Source organism: Cucurbita pepo, chromosome 10 (assembly GCF_057944985.1).
Source record: "Cucurbita pepo subsp. pepo isolate OVF chromosome 10, ASM5794498v1, whole genome shotgun sequence".
Lineage (NCBI taxonomy): Eukaryota > Viridiplantae > Streptophyta > Magnoliopsida > Cucurbitales > Cucurbitaceae > Cucurbita > Cucurbita pepo.
Genome location: NC_141807.1, coordinates 8,894,753 through 8,910,691, shown reverse-complemented (window position 1 = coordinate 8,910,691; position 15,939 = coordinate 8,894,753). Strand labels below are relative to the sequence as shown.

General features: G+C 34.3%; 2 non-coding genes across 2 annotated transcripts; both read left to right on the top strand.

Annotated features, from left to right (window-relative positions):
• The first annotated feature begins 4,092 nt into the window (after positions 1 to 4,092).
• On the top strand, positions 4,093 to 4,164 carry TRNAP-AGG (transfer RNA proline (anticodon AGG)). The gene has a single exon. It is a non-coding gene; the product is annotated as a tRNA-Pro (tRNA).
• Positions 4,165 to 6,110: 1,946 nt separating this feature from the next.
• Positions 6,111 to 6,182, top strand: TRNAP-UGG (transfer RNA proline (anticodon UGG)). Its single transcript has one exon. It is a non-coding gene; the product is annotated as a tRNA-Pro (tRNA).
• The last annotated feature ends 9,757 nt before the right edge of the window (positions 6,183 to 15,939 follow it).

The following is a 15,939-nucleotide window of genomic DNA, read 5'->3' as shown; positions in this document are numbered from 1 at the left end:
TTGGAGTGTGGGCCATGGACTAACCTCTATTTTTAATCTAGTATTTTTTTGTTCTTCTCTTGATTCAAAATAAGCGAAAAATGATAAATAAAAAAAAAAAGCGACAAGGAATTTGTAGAAAAATTATGGATTTTTCCAGAAAAATAATAATAAAATATTCGGAAAGTGGCAAATTACCAAAATACCCCTAGAAGAATGGATAATTATAGAAATGCCACTCTAATTAGAATCAGAGCATCTACCGTGGCCATCCGAGCAAAATCCTTCGAACACAAATTTCAACCGTCGGATCTCCTCCAAAATTTGATATGATCTAGAACGAACACGCACGGATCATCACATCCAACGACTAGTATTCAAAGCCAAGGTCGGTAAGGCTATGATCGGAGTTGATATCTTCGAAAAATTATCCAGAAAGTTCGATATCTAAATAACGAATAATCTGGAGCTCTCAATGTTGGTTTGAGCTCCTCCTATAAAGTCTGAAGTAGGAGCAACAATACGGAATAAGAATCGAGAAAGGTCGATCCCCCAATCGAAGGCAATAAGCGTTTAGATTGTGGGTCTCCTACTCTCAGATTTCTTCCAAATTCGAGAGCAATCCTCCACCATTTCTCTTCAAACTTCTAAATAACGAAGAATCTAGATCTCTCAATGTCGGTTTAAGCTCCTCCTATAAAGTCTGAAGTAGGAGAAACAATACGGAATAAGAATCGAGAAAGGTCGATCCCTCAATCGAGGGCAATAAGCGTTTAGATTATGGGTCTCCTACTTTCAGATTTCTTCCAAATTTGAGAGCAATCTTCCACCATTTCTCTTCAAACGTATTCCTACCGTTTCTCAACAAGATTACCCACAAGTTCGATGAAGGAATATAGTGTTGAAAGAGCCTAGAAACCATTCCCCCAATTCAATCAACCATTGAAGAACTTCAAGAAAAACTTGAAAATCCAATCCGAGGATACATGATGATTCGTCGAGCAAGAATGATTCCAATCAGTTTCTACACCTCCAAGGAATGCTTCCATAGAAGATCACAAAGAAAAGTAACCTCGAGAGCATGTCGAATTGAAGGAAATAGGTTTCGAAATTAAATTAGGGATAAGAGTCGAATTCCTATCTACGATCTCTTTTCCTTCAAATTAAGGATCCTCTAGCTTCAGAGGAAGAAGTTGAGTAAACTTGATGAAGGAATTGAGAGAGGAAACATCGTAAAACAAGCTACCCAAGACCATTTGGAGATTCAAAAGTAAATATTTTGAAGTAAATATTGACAAAAGTAAATTAGACACAATAAGGAGTACGTGGAAGGAAATTTTGAAGTAATTTAGATACTGGAAGCTCAAGAATGGACGTCCCAAACATCGACGACGAGGCAAGTAGCCACCTTGGACTTTTTGTTAAGAAATACTTCTAAAAATCGCTTGGATTTTCATATGAACCCTAAACCAAGTATGAATTAAGGATATATGAAAGAAAAACCCAAAGAACCGTGAGTTAAGACCCTGAACCGATCAAATAGCTCGAGATTTAAGTAACGTTAAAATAACCCACTATATGAGCTCCGCTGCCTATCAAATTTTAATACTGAGCATATTATAGTATGTTGAGGTCAGATATGAAATTTGGTGGTCATTGGATAAGGATAAGTAGGTAAACCAAGAAACAGTGTAAAATGACCATAGTGCCCCTAAGGTAATTTACCTTCGGTTCATGACCTAGATGACCTTCAAATGCTATGAAATTCATCGGTAGATCTTATTTTATGAAATTTTATATGAATCCTTATCCCAAGAGGTTATATAAGGTAATGAAGTTTGGGAGTTATTGGAAAACTTTAGTTAGCGAAACCAATATATGGGAGAAAATGCTCATCACAATCCATATGACCTTTGCCATGAAGCACGATGTTTATAAGTTTTGTAGTCAATGTTGCCAATGTTTGCTGCACAAAAAAAGATAGGGATGTTAAATTTTTAAGTCACATTTGGAATACTAAATTGGGTAACAAAATATTATGAGCATCACTTAGGGCTATTATTTATAAGAATATTAAGTCATAAATTGGGTAACAAATTATTGTTTTCAACTACATGTCATCTTCAGATTAACGAGCAAACTAAGGTGGTTAATAGAACGTTAGGAGCATTGCTTAGGGCTATTAACAACAACTCTTTAATAAACTAAAATCATACCGTCAACATACTTAAACTATATAAAACTCTCTCGCCTCCCCTATTAAGTTTAGCTCTCCATACAAACTGAATTAAACAAAGGAATCCGCATCTTCATCATGTAAAATTGATGGAATAAGAAAATAGAGAGTTATCCCGGTTTGTTGCCGTTCGTCAATGGAAGTTCCCTTCTCTTGAGCTCTCACGTCCACCTCTTTGCCCTAATCAATCCTTGTTGGTCTTCTTTTCTTTCTGCTGTCAACAGCTGCTGGATTAGTGTTTTCTTCTTCTTCTCTCGTTTCACAGCAGAGGCTGCTGCTGTGTAATTCGATTTTCTCCCCCAAAATGTGGCTCCTCTCCTCTTGGTCTTCCTTTTCCTTTCATATTGAGCATGGGTTCCCCTTTAGGGCTGAAGAGGAATAAGTAATCCACATAGGATGTTCCTCATTGGGTAGTCAATGACCCACTTGGACTGATGATGTGGATTTAAAATTTTCATGTCATCCCCCATTTGTTTCCAAATTTGCTACTCCCACATGGTTCAGCATAGATGTCTGAAATTTTACCATATAACTCAACTAAATATACAATTAAGATCGATTTATGCCAAATCATATTTTTTTTTTCATGTTAGACTGCAATAAACGATTTCATGCTCACTAAGTAGAATAAATGGGTAATAAATGAGAAAATTGTGAATAAGGGTGCAATATTAACTATAAAAAGACTTGATATAACTCTACTTTTAGAGAGTTATCAATATTATAATGGCTACTACCTAAATTATAACCTAAAGTTGATAATTGATGTCCAATTAGCCAACCCTAAATTTGTAATCATTGTGGAGTGATTGAAATTACAATGGAAGTAGTTTAAACTCCTAGTACCTTAAATGAAGTTGGTCTCTTCTAATAAAACACGAATTTCTCTTTAATATCATTAATACAATTATGCTTCATTTTGAACCTACTAAACATGAAACTAAAACTGCGTTCAATTTAACTCAATTTTATTGCATCTTGAATGACGTGTAGGATATATTCTTGATTTACCTCGATATTTCATATTAGTTAATCTTTTTGCAAAATCACAATTAGACAACCAGAAAGATGAACTTGTGAAAGAAAATTTCTTTCTCCATCTTATTCCTAAAAACTTTGTAACTAAATTCATATTATGCGAAGAAACAAATTTTTTACTCGCAAGAAGTAAAATATGCAACTTTAACCAAAATTTCATCTAAACAAATTTTATTGCCATACAACATAGATGACAATTATAGCCTTCAAACAAAAACTAGAATAGTTGTGGTGAACGGGATAGAAACTCTAGTGTTCATCCATAATATACAACCACTACCTAAATTATGACCTAAAAATTTGAAAACATAAGTTGTAGTTGAAAATTACATAAAACAATCCCCTAAATCCAAGAACTCTGTCCAATTAGTAAATCCTAAAGATAGGAGCTAACATAGAGTAATTGAAGCTCCACATGAAGTAATTTAAAGTTCCAGTTAGTTAACTAAAGTTTATCTCGTCTTTAGTGAAGCATGAGTTGCACTTAAGTTCATGAAATGTTTATAGACTCCAACTCTTAGTACTATTAATGCAATTATATTTCATATGAGTTTGTCATAAATCAAACTATGGTACATTCAATACAACTTCATTTTCTTGTCATACGAAGCAAAATAGAAGAATTAAATTTAACAAACTGATGAACTGAGCCGAATAAATCCAACCCAACCCAAACTGATTAGTTTGATTCAATATTACAAGCCTTACTTACAAGTAAAATACTAGACCATCAACTTTTTGTTTTATAATCCAACAACCGCTCAAGAAAATAGATTTTAAACTTGAGAGAAAAAAATATATTGAATAGGAGTTAAAAATGTTGCATTTTTTTTTAGAAAGGGCATTTGGTCTAGTGGTATGATTCTCGCTTAGGGTGCGAGAGGTCCCGAGTTCAATTCTCGGAATGCCCCTATGTTCATGTCATCAAAAGATGAGCCAACCTAGTGTATTATCATTTAATGATAATGCTCTTTTAATATCATTTACTTGTGTACTCCACGATATATGTCTCAACCTAGTATATTATCATTTAATAATAATGCTCTTTTAATATCATTTACTTGTGTACTCCACGATATATGTCTCAACCTAGTATATTATCATTTAATAATAATGCTCTTAATATCATTTACTTGTGTAATATATGTCCCCAATGGATGTATGTCTCAACCTAGTATATTATCATTTAATAATAATGCTCTTAATATCATTTACTTGTGTAATATATGTCCCAAATGGAACTATCAAACTAAAACTTACAAGAGAAAATAAAAAATGTGTAATATATGTCCCAAATGGAACTATCAAACTAAAACTTACAAGAGAAAATAAAAAATGTGTAATATATGTCCCAAATGGAACTATCAAACTAAAACTTACAAGAGAAAATAAAAAATGTTCCATCAAACTAAAACTTATAATGCTCTTAATATCATTTAATAATAATGCTCTTAATATCATTTACTTGTGTAATATATGTCCCAAATGGAACTATCAAACTAAAACTTACAAGAGAAAATAAAAAATGTGTAATATATGTCCCAAATGGAACTATCAAACTAAAACATACAAGAGAAAATAAAAAATGTGTAATATATGTCCCAAATGGAACTATCAAACTAAAACTTACAAGAGAAAATAAAAAATGTTCCATCAAACTAAAACTTACCAGAGAAAATAAAAAATGTTCCATCAAACTATAAAAAATAAGAAAAAAATAAGAATTTCAAAATAATTTTATTCTTTTTTCTTCTCTCTAATTCTATTCTTTTTTTTCTTCTCTCTAATAATTTTATTCTTTTTTCTTCTAACTAAAACTTATAAGAGAAAATAAAAAATAAGAAAAAAATAAGAATTTCAAAATAATTTTATTCTTTCTTCTTCTCTCTAATTCTATTCTTTTTTCTTCTCTCTAATAATTTTATTCTTTTTTCTTCTCTAATTCTATTCTTTTTTCTTCTCTAATTCTATTCTTTTTTCTTCTCTCTACAGTAATTTTATTCTTTTTTCTTCTCTCTAATTCTATTCTTTTTTCTTCTCTCTAATAATTTTATTCTTTTTTCTTCTCTCTAATTCTATTCTTTTTTCTTCTCTCTACAATAATTCTATTCTTTTTTTCTTCTCTCTAATTCTATTCTTTTTTCTTCTCTCTAATAATTTTATTCTTTTTTCTTCTCTCTAATTCTATTCTTTTTTCTTCTCTCTACAGTAATTCTATTCTTTTTTCTTCTCTCTTTTTCTTCTCTCTACAGTAATTCTATTCTTTTTTCTTCTCTATACAGTAATTCTATTCTTTTTTCTTCTATCTCTACCGTAATTAACTTCTAGATTTTCTTCTCTCTAATTCTATTCTTTTTTCTTCTCTCTACACTAATTCTATTCTTTTTTCTTCTCTCTACAGTAATTCTATTCTTTTTTTTTCTCTCTACAGTAATTCTATTCTTTTTTCTTCTCTCTACAGTAATTCTATTCTTTTTTCTTCTATCTCTACCGTAATTAACTTCTAGAAAATAAAAATAACTTCTATTCTTTTTTCTTCTCTCTATAGTAATTCTATTATTTTTTTTCTTCTCTCTATAGTAATTCTATTATTTCTTCTTCTCTATAGAGTAATTAACTTCTATTCTTTAATTAACTTCTATTCTTTAATTAACTTCTATTCTTTAAATAACTTCTATTCTTTTTTCTTCTCTCTACAGTAATTACCGCAAACCCTATGTAAATAATTTAACAGCGGTCTAGATCTAAAAGATCTAAAAGATATAATAATAATTGCTCATGGATTTCATTAACAAAGAAAATAAATGAAATAATGATGATACATTCCATAAACAACTTAATATATAGTTATTAATAAGGGCATCTGGTCTAGTGGTATGATTCTTGCTTTGGGTGCAAGAGGTCTTGAGTTCGATTCTCAAAATGCCCCTTCGAAAGAAAGCACAATTTTGGAAGAAAAAAAAAACAAAAAAACAAAATAGTTATCCATAAGAATTATAAATCTACTATAAAGGCATTTGGTCTAAGTGGTATGATTATCGTTTTGGGTGTGAGAGGTCTCAAGTTCGATTCTCAAAATGCCCCCAACAAAATTCGTTTTGGGTGTGAGAGGTCTCAAGTTCGATTCTCAAAATGCCCCCAACAAAATTATATCAAAATGAATTATGCAAGATAATATGATTTAAAATGTGGTTTTTAAACATTGAACCAAGAAGATGAGAATACAGAATGAAATATATTCTTGGAAAACATTGAACCAACCAAGAAGGATATATTCCAACATTGAACCAACCTATTCTTGGAAAACATTGAACCAAGAAGGATATATTCTTGGAAAACATTACCAACATTGAACCAACCTATTCTTGGAAAACATTGAACCAAGAAGGATATATTCTTGGAAAACATTGAACCAAGCAAGAAGGATATATTCTTGGAAAACATTGAACCAACCAAGAAGGATATATTCTTGGAAAACATTGAACCAAAAGGAAGATGAGAATACAGAATGAAATATATTCTTGGAAAACATTGAACGGAAAACATTGAACCAAGACGAAGATGAGAATACAGAATGAAATATATTCTTGGAAAACATTGAACGGAAAACAAACATTGAACGGAAAACATTGAACCAAGAAGGAAGATGAGAATACAGAATGAAATATATTCTTGGAAAACATTGAACGGAAAACATTGAACCAAGAAGGAAAACATTGAACCAAAAGGAAGATGAGAATACAGAATGAAATATATTCTTGGAAAACATTGAACGGAAAACATTGAACCAAGACGAAGATGAGAATACAGAATGAAATATATTCTTGGAAAACATTGAACGGAAAACAAACATTGAACGGAAAACATTGAACCAAGAAGGAAGATGAGAATACAGAATGAAATATATTCTTGGAAAACATTGAACGGAAAACATTGAACCAAGAAGGAAGATGAGAATACAGAATGAAATATATTCTTGGAAAACATTGAACGGAAAACAAACATTGAACAGAAAACATTGAACCAAGAAGGAAGATGAGAATACAGAATGAAATATATTCTTGGAAAACATTGAACCAAGGATATATTCTTGGAAAACATTGAACCAAGAAGGAAGATGAGATGAAATATATTCTTGGAAAACATTGAACCAAGGATATATTCTTGGAAAACATTGAACCAAGGATATATTCTTGGAAAACATTGAACCAAGAAGGAAGATGAGAATACAGAATGAAATATATTGTTGGAAAACATTGAACCAAGGATATATTCTTGGAAAACATTGAACCAAGAAGGAAGATGAGATGAAATATATTCTTGGAAAACATTGAACCAAGGATATATTCTTGGAAAACATTGAACCAAGAAGGAAGATGAGAATACAGAATGAAATACATTGAACAAACATTGAACGGAAAACATTGAACCAAGAAGGAAGATGAGAATACAGAATGAAATATATTCTTGGAAAACATTGAACCAAGGATATATTCTTGGAAAACATTGAACCAAGAAGGAAGATGAGAATACAGAATGAAATACATTGAACGGAAAACATTGAACCAAGAAGGAAGACATTGAACCAAGAAGAAGATGAGAATGAAAACATTGAACCAAGAAGGAAGATGAGAATAGAACCAAGAAGGAAGATGAGAATGAAAACATTGAACCAAGAAGGAAGATGAGAATACAGAATGAAATACATTGAACGGAAAACATTGAACCAAGAAGGAAGATGAGAATACAAAATGAAATACATTGAACGGAAAACATTGAACCAAGGATATATTCTTGGAAAACATTGAACCAAGAAGGAAGACATTGAACCAAGAAGGAAGACATTGAACCAAGGATATATTCTTGGAAAACATTGAACCAAGAAGGAAGACATTGAACCAAGAAGGAAGACATTGAACCAAGAAGGAAGATGAGAATACAGAATGAAATACATTGAACGGAAAACATTGAACCAAGAAGGAAGACATTGAACCAAGAAGGAAGATGAGAATACAGAATGAAATACATTGAACGGAAAACATTGAACCAAGAAGGAAGATGAGAATACAGAATGAAATATATTCTTGGAAAACATTGAACCAAGGATATATTCTTGGAAAACATTGAACCAAGAAGGAAGACATTGAACCAAGAAGGAAGATGAGAATACAGAATGAAATATATTCTTGGAAAACATTCAACCAAGAAGGAAGATGAGAATACAGAACCAAGAAGGAAGATGAGAATAGAGAATGAAATATATTAAGAAGGAAGATGAGAATACAGAACCAAGAAGGAAGATGAGAATACAGAATGAAATATATTAAGAAGGAAGATGAGAATACAGAACCAAGAAGGAAGATGAGAATATAGAATGAAATATATTCTTGAAAAACATTGAACCATGAAGGAAGATGAGAATACACATTGAACCAAGAAGGAAGATGAGAATAAAATATATTGTTGGAAAACATTGAACCAAGAAGGAAGATGAGAATAGAATGAAATATATTCTTGGAAAACATTGAACCAAGAAGGAAGATGAGAATAGAATGAAATATATTCTTGGAAAACATTGAAGATTCTTGGAAAACATTGAACCAAGAAGGAAGATGAGAATAGAATGAAATATATTCTTGGAAAACATTGAAGATGAGAATACAGAATGAAATATATTCTTGAAGGAAATGAGAATACAGAATGAAATAGATGAGAATAGAATGAAATATATTCTTGGAAAACATTGAACCAAGAAGGAAGATGAGAATAGAATGAAATATATTCTTGGAAAACATTGAAGATTCTTGGAAAACATTGAACCAAGAAGGAAGATGAGAATAGAATGAAATATATTCTTGGAAAACATTGAAGATTCTTGGAAAACATTGAACCAAGAAGGAAGATGAGAATAGAATGAAATATATTCTTGGAAAACATTAAAGATGAGAATACAGAATGAAATATATTCTTGGAAAACATTGAAGATGAGAATACAGAATGAAATATATTCTTGAAGGAAGATGAGAATACAGAATGAAATATATTCTTGGAAAACATTGAACCAAGAAGGAAGATGAGAATACAGAAGGAAATATATTCTTGGAAAACATTGGAAAACATTGAACCAAGAAGGAAGATGAGAATACAGAATGAACCAAGAAGGAAGATGAGAATACAGAATGAAATATATTCTTGGAAAACATTGAACCAAGAAGGAAGATGAGAATATAGAATGAAATATATTCTTGGAAGGAGGGCCGGACTTCAAAAAGAGCATTATAGAAATTGTTCTGGACTTCAAAAAGAGCATTATAGAAATTGTTCTGGACTTCAAAAAGAGCATTACAGAAAAAGAATTACAGAAATTGGAAGGGCCGGACTTCAAAAAGAGCATTATAGAAATTGTTCTGGACTTCAAAAAGAGCATTATAGAAATTGTTCTGGACTTCAAAAAGAGCATTACAGAAATTAAAGCATTACAGAAATTGTTCTAGACTTCAAAAAGAGCATTATAGAAATTGTTCTGGACTTCAAAAAGAGCATTATAGAAATTGTTCTGGACTTCAAAAAGAGCATTATAGAAATTGTTCTGGACTTCAAAAAGAGCATTACAGAAAAAGAATTACAGAAATTGGAAGGGCCGGACTTCAAAAAGAGCATTATAGAAATTGTTCTCGACTTCAAAAAGAGCATTATAGAAATTGTTCTGGACTTCAAAAAGAGCATTACAGAAATTGTTCTAGACTTCAAAAAGAGCATTATAGAAATTGTTCTGGACTTCAAAAAGAGCATTATAGAAATTGTTCTGGACTTCAAAAAGAGCATTATAGAAATTGTTCTGGACTTCCCAAACAGCATTATAGAAATTGTTCTGGACTTCAAAAAGAGCATTACAAAAATTAGAGCATTATAGAAATTGTTACAGAAATTGTTCTGGACTTCAAAAAGAGCATTATAGAAATTGTTCTGGACTTCAAGAAGAGCATTATAGAAATTGTTCTGGACTTCCAAAAGAGCATTACAGAAATTAGAGTATTACAGAAATTGTTCTGGACTTCCAAAAGAGCATTACAGAAATTGTTCTGGACTTCCAAAAGAGCATTACAGAAATTGTTCTATTGTATTCTTTCTAGGAACTTTTCATTATGTTGTCCGCTGTCGTCAAATAGATCATCTGTTGTCACAATCCTTTTAAGGAAGATGTGCCCAAATAACCGATAAAGAAGTTTCAGAGAGCCATAGGTTCGAATCCTATCACCTTGATGTTGTATTCTCAGGGGCCGAAGTGCAAAGCCCCGTAGTCTATCCGTGGTCAGGAAGGCAGGCATGTTGTCCGCTGTCGTCACATAGGTCATCTGTCGTCACAATCCTTTTAAGAAAGATGCGCCCAAATAACCGATGAAGAAGTTTCAGAGAGCCATAGGTTCGAATCCTGTCACCTTGATGTGGTATTCTAAGGGGCCGAAGTGCAAATCCCCAAAGCCTATCCGTGGTCAGGAAGGCAGGCGAACCACGCACACTGAAAAGAAAAAAAAAAGATCTCATTTTCTATCACACGTAGAATTGTCATTCTTTTGTCTTTTGAAACCCCTTACCTTATCAGTCATTAGGCAGGTTTTTGGTATCATATATCAAGATAATTATTATGAAAAATCTATTCCACTAGTGTGACTTAGATACCCTTTCTTTGTGGTATCAGCCATGCTATTTGAATAGCCTGAAGTCATCATAGCCTCTCCACCGGTTCCGAAGACTCCTTCGGCATCAATGTTCTCCAATGAAAGAGATGAGACCCTTTCCTGAACAAGAACCGAGCATAAAACGCCGAGGAGAAAGTTGAAAGCAAGCTCTTTTCGCGTATACGCAACCTCGAAACCCAATTAGCTCACGGACTGTCTCCTCAACCCTGGCGAGTATGAGTGCTTGGTAAGAGAGAATGTCGAATGAGAAAGACATTCGATTACGGCAACATTCGCAACTACCAAAGTGCACTAAACCTAGTAGAGATCTTTGACCTAACGACAATGGAACTTCAAGCCCATTTTATCAATCCGCTTTGTACCTTATTGTTGACCGTATTGGATGCACGCCAGACCTAAATTCTCTCTCAGTCACCTGGAGACGAAAGGATGATCAGATCCGAAGTTTTCGAATCGAAGAGAATGTGGATCTGAATTCTACAAGCTTTCATTTTCAAAAGCTTCGCTTGCCTACGGTACTTTCTTCAGGATGTGCAACAATACGGTCATCTCTCAGACGTGTATAGAGAATTCCTTGATCATTTCCTTGGCGGATAACACAAATGAAATCGTTTCCCTTACCGCCCATCTTATGAGTTCATTCTTGTCTTGTTGGTTTGTTGTATTATTCTATACCTCTCTCGATTGATAGAAAGACGTTTGGGAGCTGGGAGGGTCTATCGTGAGGGAACTTTCCTTTTCACGATAGGCAAAGGTAAAGTGGGAGCTGCATATATCCACGGTGATCAAGGCAGAGCGACTCCTTCTTTAAAAGAGGTTGGTTTTATCGAAACTGTTAGATCCGCTTTCGTTAAAGAAAAATTAGTAGCTCTTGGTTTGGCCGATGTTGATTCGTATGGCAATGCGGACTCAACTCAGGATGAGGATTTCGCTTTTCATACTGCTGCTATGAGCTGAAAGAGCTGGTAAGCTATCTCGCTAAACGAAAGGAAAAAGCACGTATGCGTTGACCTCTTTAGGACCGGTTGCTTTCTCTTTTTGTTTATACATTTGGAGAAACCTGCTAAGCGCGCCTTTCTTACCAGGTGTGATTCAATCTTTCAGCTCAAACTTTCCTATCGTCCGACGGAAAAGGTAGGAGTACGACTACCTTTTCCTTTTCTTGCCCGAGCCAAGGGATCATTCAGTTTTTACCAAAAAGTTCGCTATCTATTAGTTGCCGTAATCGAATGTATTTCTCATTTCATGTTAGCTCCTCCAAGAGCTTCCTGGTCCGTAGTAGACGAAATCTTGGACTTCTATCAGACTTATAGCATTGCCTGGTGAGCTCGCTGTTGAGGGTATGCCTTACAGGAGATCGAGCAGCCTTTCTTTCCCTACCTGGTATGCTTTTCTGCTTATCGTGCAACTAGCCAACTAGCCAAAGAGAGAGGGAGAGGGATCATGTCAATCAATTTGTATGTGCATTTTGTCCGTCCTGTACTTGCTTGCTTAGCTTTCTTAACCAACATCTCCAGTTTCCCTCGAACCAAGAGGTCCTGCTTATCTATACCCAACAGTCACACTTTCAGCTGAAAGATTGATTTTTTTCATAAAGTCGGTTCATAGATCAAGAAAGAATGAAGCTGCTTACAGGGACGGTTATGCGATACGTCTTTTCATACTCGTCTTTTCTTTAACCCTGCTATCAACCTAGTCATTCTCGCTTGTTGCTTTAAGGGGTCTCCCCACTTACTCATATTGGTTCTCGCGTCCCTGTGCCAAAAAGGATGGGCGAGTTTGGTTTGCGTGTTCATCGATTGGGTGGATCCATTTGCTCCGGGGGGGGGGGGGGGTGAGACGAGGTGTAGCGCAGTCTCGTCAACGCATCTGTTTTGGGTATGTTATCCGCTAAATGTTTTAGGACAGGGGGTACAAATTTTCTACATAGGTCATATGTGGTCACAATCCTTTTAAGGAAGATGCTCCCAAATAATCGGTGAACAATAGACTTTAAAGAAGTTTCAGAGAGCAAGAAGAGGCAGAACAGAGAATAGGAGTGAGTCGTGCAAGGAAGAAGAAACTAGTAGGTTTAATTTGGGTTCGATTGACCTAAAAAAACGAACAAATATTTTTCAAACGAACCCAAATTCAAGACTCACTAGCCCATAGTTCATATGTGGTAAAAAAAAAATCTTCCGTGGCCCAACCCTTATTTGCAATCAGCATCCAACCATTTTTTTTTCAACCTACACGTATGATCCAGGCCAAACTCACGTAACTAGTCAGAAGATGCGGCCCACAACTGAACGGAAGACAAGTGTCAGAATCGTACTCTTGTAGTAGTGAGACAATGATTATGTGACATTTGTTCTAATCCAATGAACAAGTCAACCATGCAAAATTTAGACTGAACGAACAATAGCAGTGTATGCTCGAATCACACTTAGAAGAAATATTTTAGAAAACGTGAGCGAGAAAATACGTTAAAAACAATTTTAAATAAAGCAATGTTATAAGCTAAAAGTGAAGAAACAACAACTGGTCACGTTCTCCTATAGTACATTTTGAAACATTTTAGTCCTAATGGGTGTAGATATGATTTTGAGGGCTAATCATACACCCCGTATTGGCACAACAATAATAGTAAAAGCCTATCTAAGATGAAAGCAAGTAAAAGGTGTTTGGAATGAGCATGCCACCATGAACCACAAATCGTTTACAAGAATAGCTGAGACATCTAACATGCAGCCACAAGCAACATGCCTCGACCAATCATGACCGCAACATCTGCCCTTACACAGTTTGTCAATATCTCTATCAACCGGCTCTTCATAAACTCAACGTTGTAGGATGAGGCTGACTTTAGGTCTCCCGATGCACTTCTAGCTGATCTCAGTATTGAGGAGTCTTTTCCAACATACTAGAAGCTATTGAAAATCACTTCTCGATTTGTTAACTCATCAAGTCTTCTCTGTTGGTGTTTATCCTACTTTCTTCGCTTGAAACAATTTCTTCTTTGCATGATGTCATACCACCTGCTTTTACTTGATGTTTTCTTGGTCGGAATAATAACGTTTCAAGTTACTAACGTGGACAACAGGGTTAGTCTGTATCGATAGGAGCAATTGGATCCTATATGATGTCTTCCTAATCTTGTGGATAACTTCGACTAGTCCATAGAATTTTCGCACAAGTCTTTGGTTCTTGTTGCTTTGAACTCAAAGTTGATCTGACCTTAACTTATCATAACTCTCTATTTTCTTTGAAATTATCGTGGTCGACCCTTCTCTACATCCGTCTGGATGGTATTTTTGCGTGAACATGTGTTGCTTTAGTGGTTTGTTTTTGTCTCCCTTCTTCAGTAGAGGTGTTGGCTTGGTGGCTTTGCCAAGCATTTGAGTGATCACTGACAAGAGCCTTTGCAGGTCAAATAAACCCGACTGTGAACATGACATTTTGCTATTTGTAGAATTCAACTAGCTCAGGCTGAGCCGCATGACATCTATTTGTGGTAGGCGACATAAAACTAATCTTGTGATTTATCTCTCTTGGTGGGGTTAAAACCCAATATCTGACCTTCTTGTTTTGGGTCGTGGTGTTCATGTAGTGGCAATAAAGATTTTGTTGAGGTTGGCACACTTAAGCTTCCCTTTTCAAATACAACAATGGCAGCAAGTGTAGATTCATCATGGCTAAGATTCTTTCTCAAGTGTACTATCGTCATCATTTTCACCCCTCTTGGTTGATGGATGTTTGTCTGAATGATCGTTGGGTTAGACTCCATTACTACTAGGCATTTGCTAGGGGCATGTACATGACTTTGTGTTCTAGCAGGATGTCAATCCCTGAATATTTGGGCTCTAGAACGTTGGATATGAAGACTGACTATTTATAGTAAAAATCTGATATAGATATATATACTAAATAATTATATATAGTAGGCGGTTACATGTAGTGAAGCTATATATAATAAACTGAAATCATATGTATACCCATTAGTCAGTGCTAAATGTACATTTCTCATTCTCCATATCCTCTCTTTGCATACCAGAAGTCATTAATACAAAACCATTAGTCAATATTTCTTCTTATATTTTTTCTATCACGTTCTTTGTGTTCATTTAGATCAAGTGTGTGCATTGTTGTGTGATTCTAATAACTGGTATCAGAGCGAGGAGAGATTCACCACGATCTGTGAAGATGGAAAGTTCAAATACTGGAATTGAAAAGTTTGATGGATTCAATATCAGTTTCTAGAAGATGCAGATTGAAGATTATCTGTACGAGAAAGATATTCAGGAACCCATTTTGGGGGTGAAGCTGGATACCATGACCACGGAGGAGTGGAAGCTCAAGGATTGGCACGTCGTAAGGTTAATCTGGTTGACGCTGCCAGGGAACCAAAGAAAGTGCGATTGGAAATGGTCCATACAGACGTTTGGGGACCATCTCCAGTTTCTTCATTTCTAGTACCAAAATTTCATGGATTAGAGGTCTCGCCCTTGCAACGACAACTCTCTGTTTTCGTAAGGCTAGTTAGATATCTCATGACCACTCTTTTCCTCCTCACCATATCTAGACACTATAACGTTGATCCAGTATTGTCTTATATAGTTAACGTTCACTCTTTAACGTCCGAGGACATTTTATAACTACCACGAAAATCAAAACATACAAATTTTACAACATATCATATACTGCTTACTTGGTCGCGGAGAGACGTGTCATCGAGCTGAGTCATAGAGATATACGACTCTTTATCCTAAGAAAAAATCTATATAATTTAAAATTTGGCTGCTCTGATACCAATCTGTCACAACCCAACTTTTAAGGGTTCAAAACTCAAATAGAAACTAAAATTGAGAGTGAAAACAAATAAAAATAAAAGTAAATTAATATAAAATAAGAAAATGTTGTAAAATTAAAATGAGATTGAGAAAACAACACAACATTAAATATAAAATTAAATTAAATTATAAGACGCTGTTGATCAAGTTTATCCAA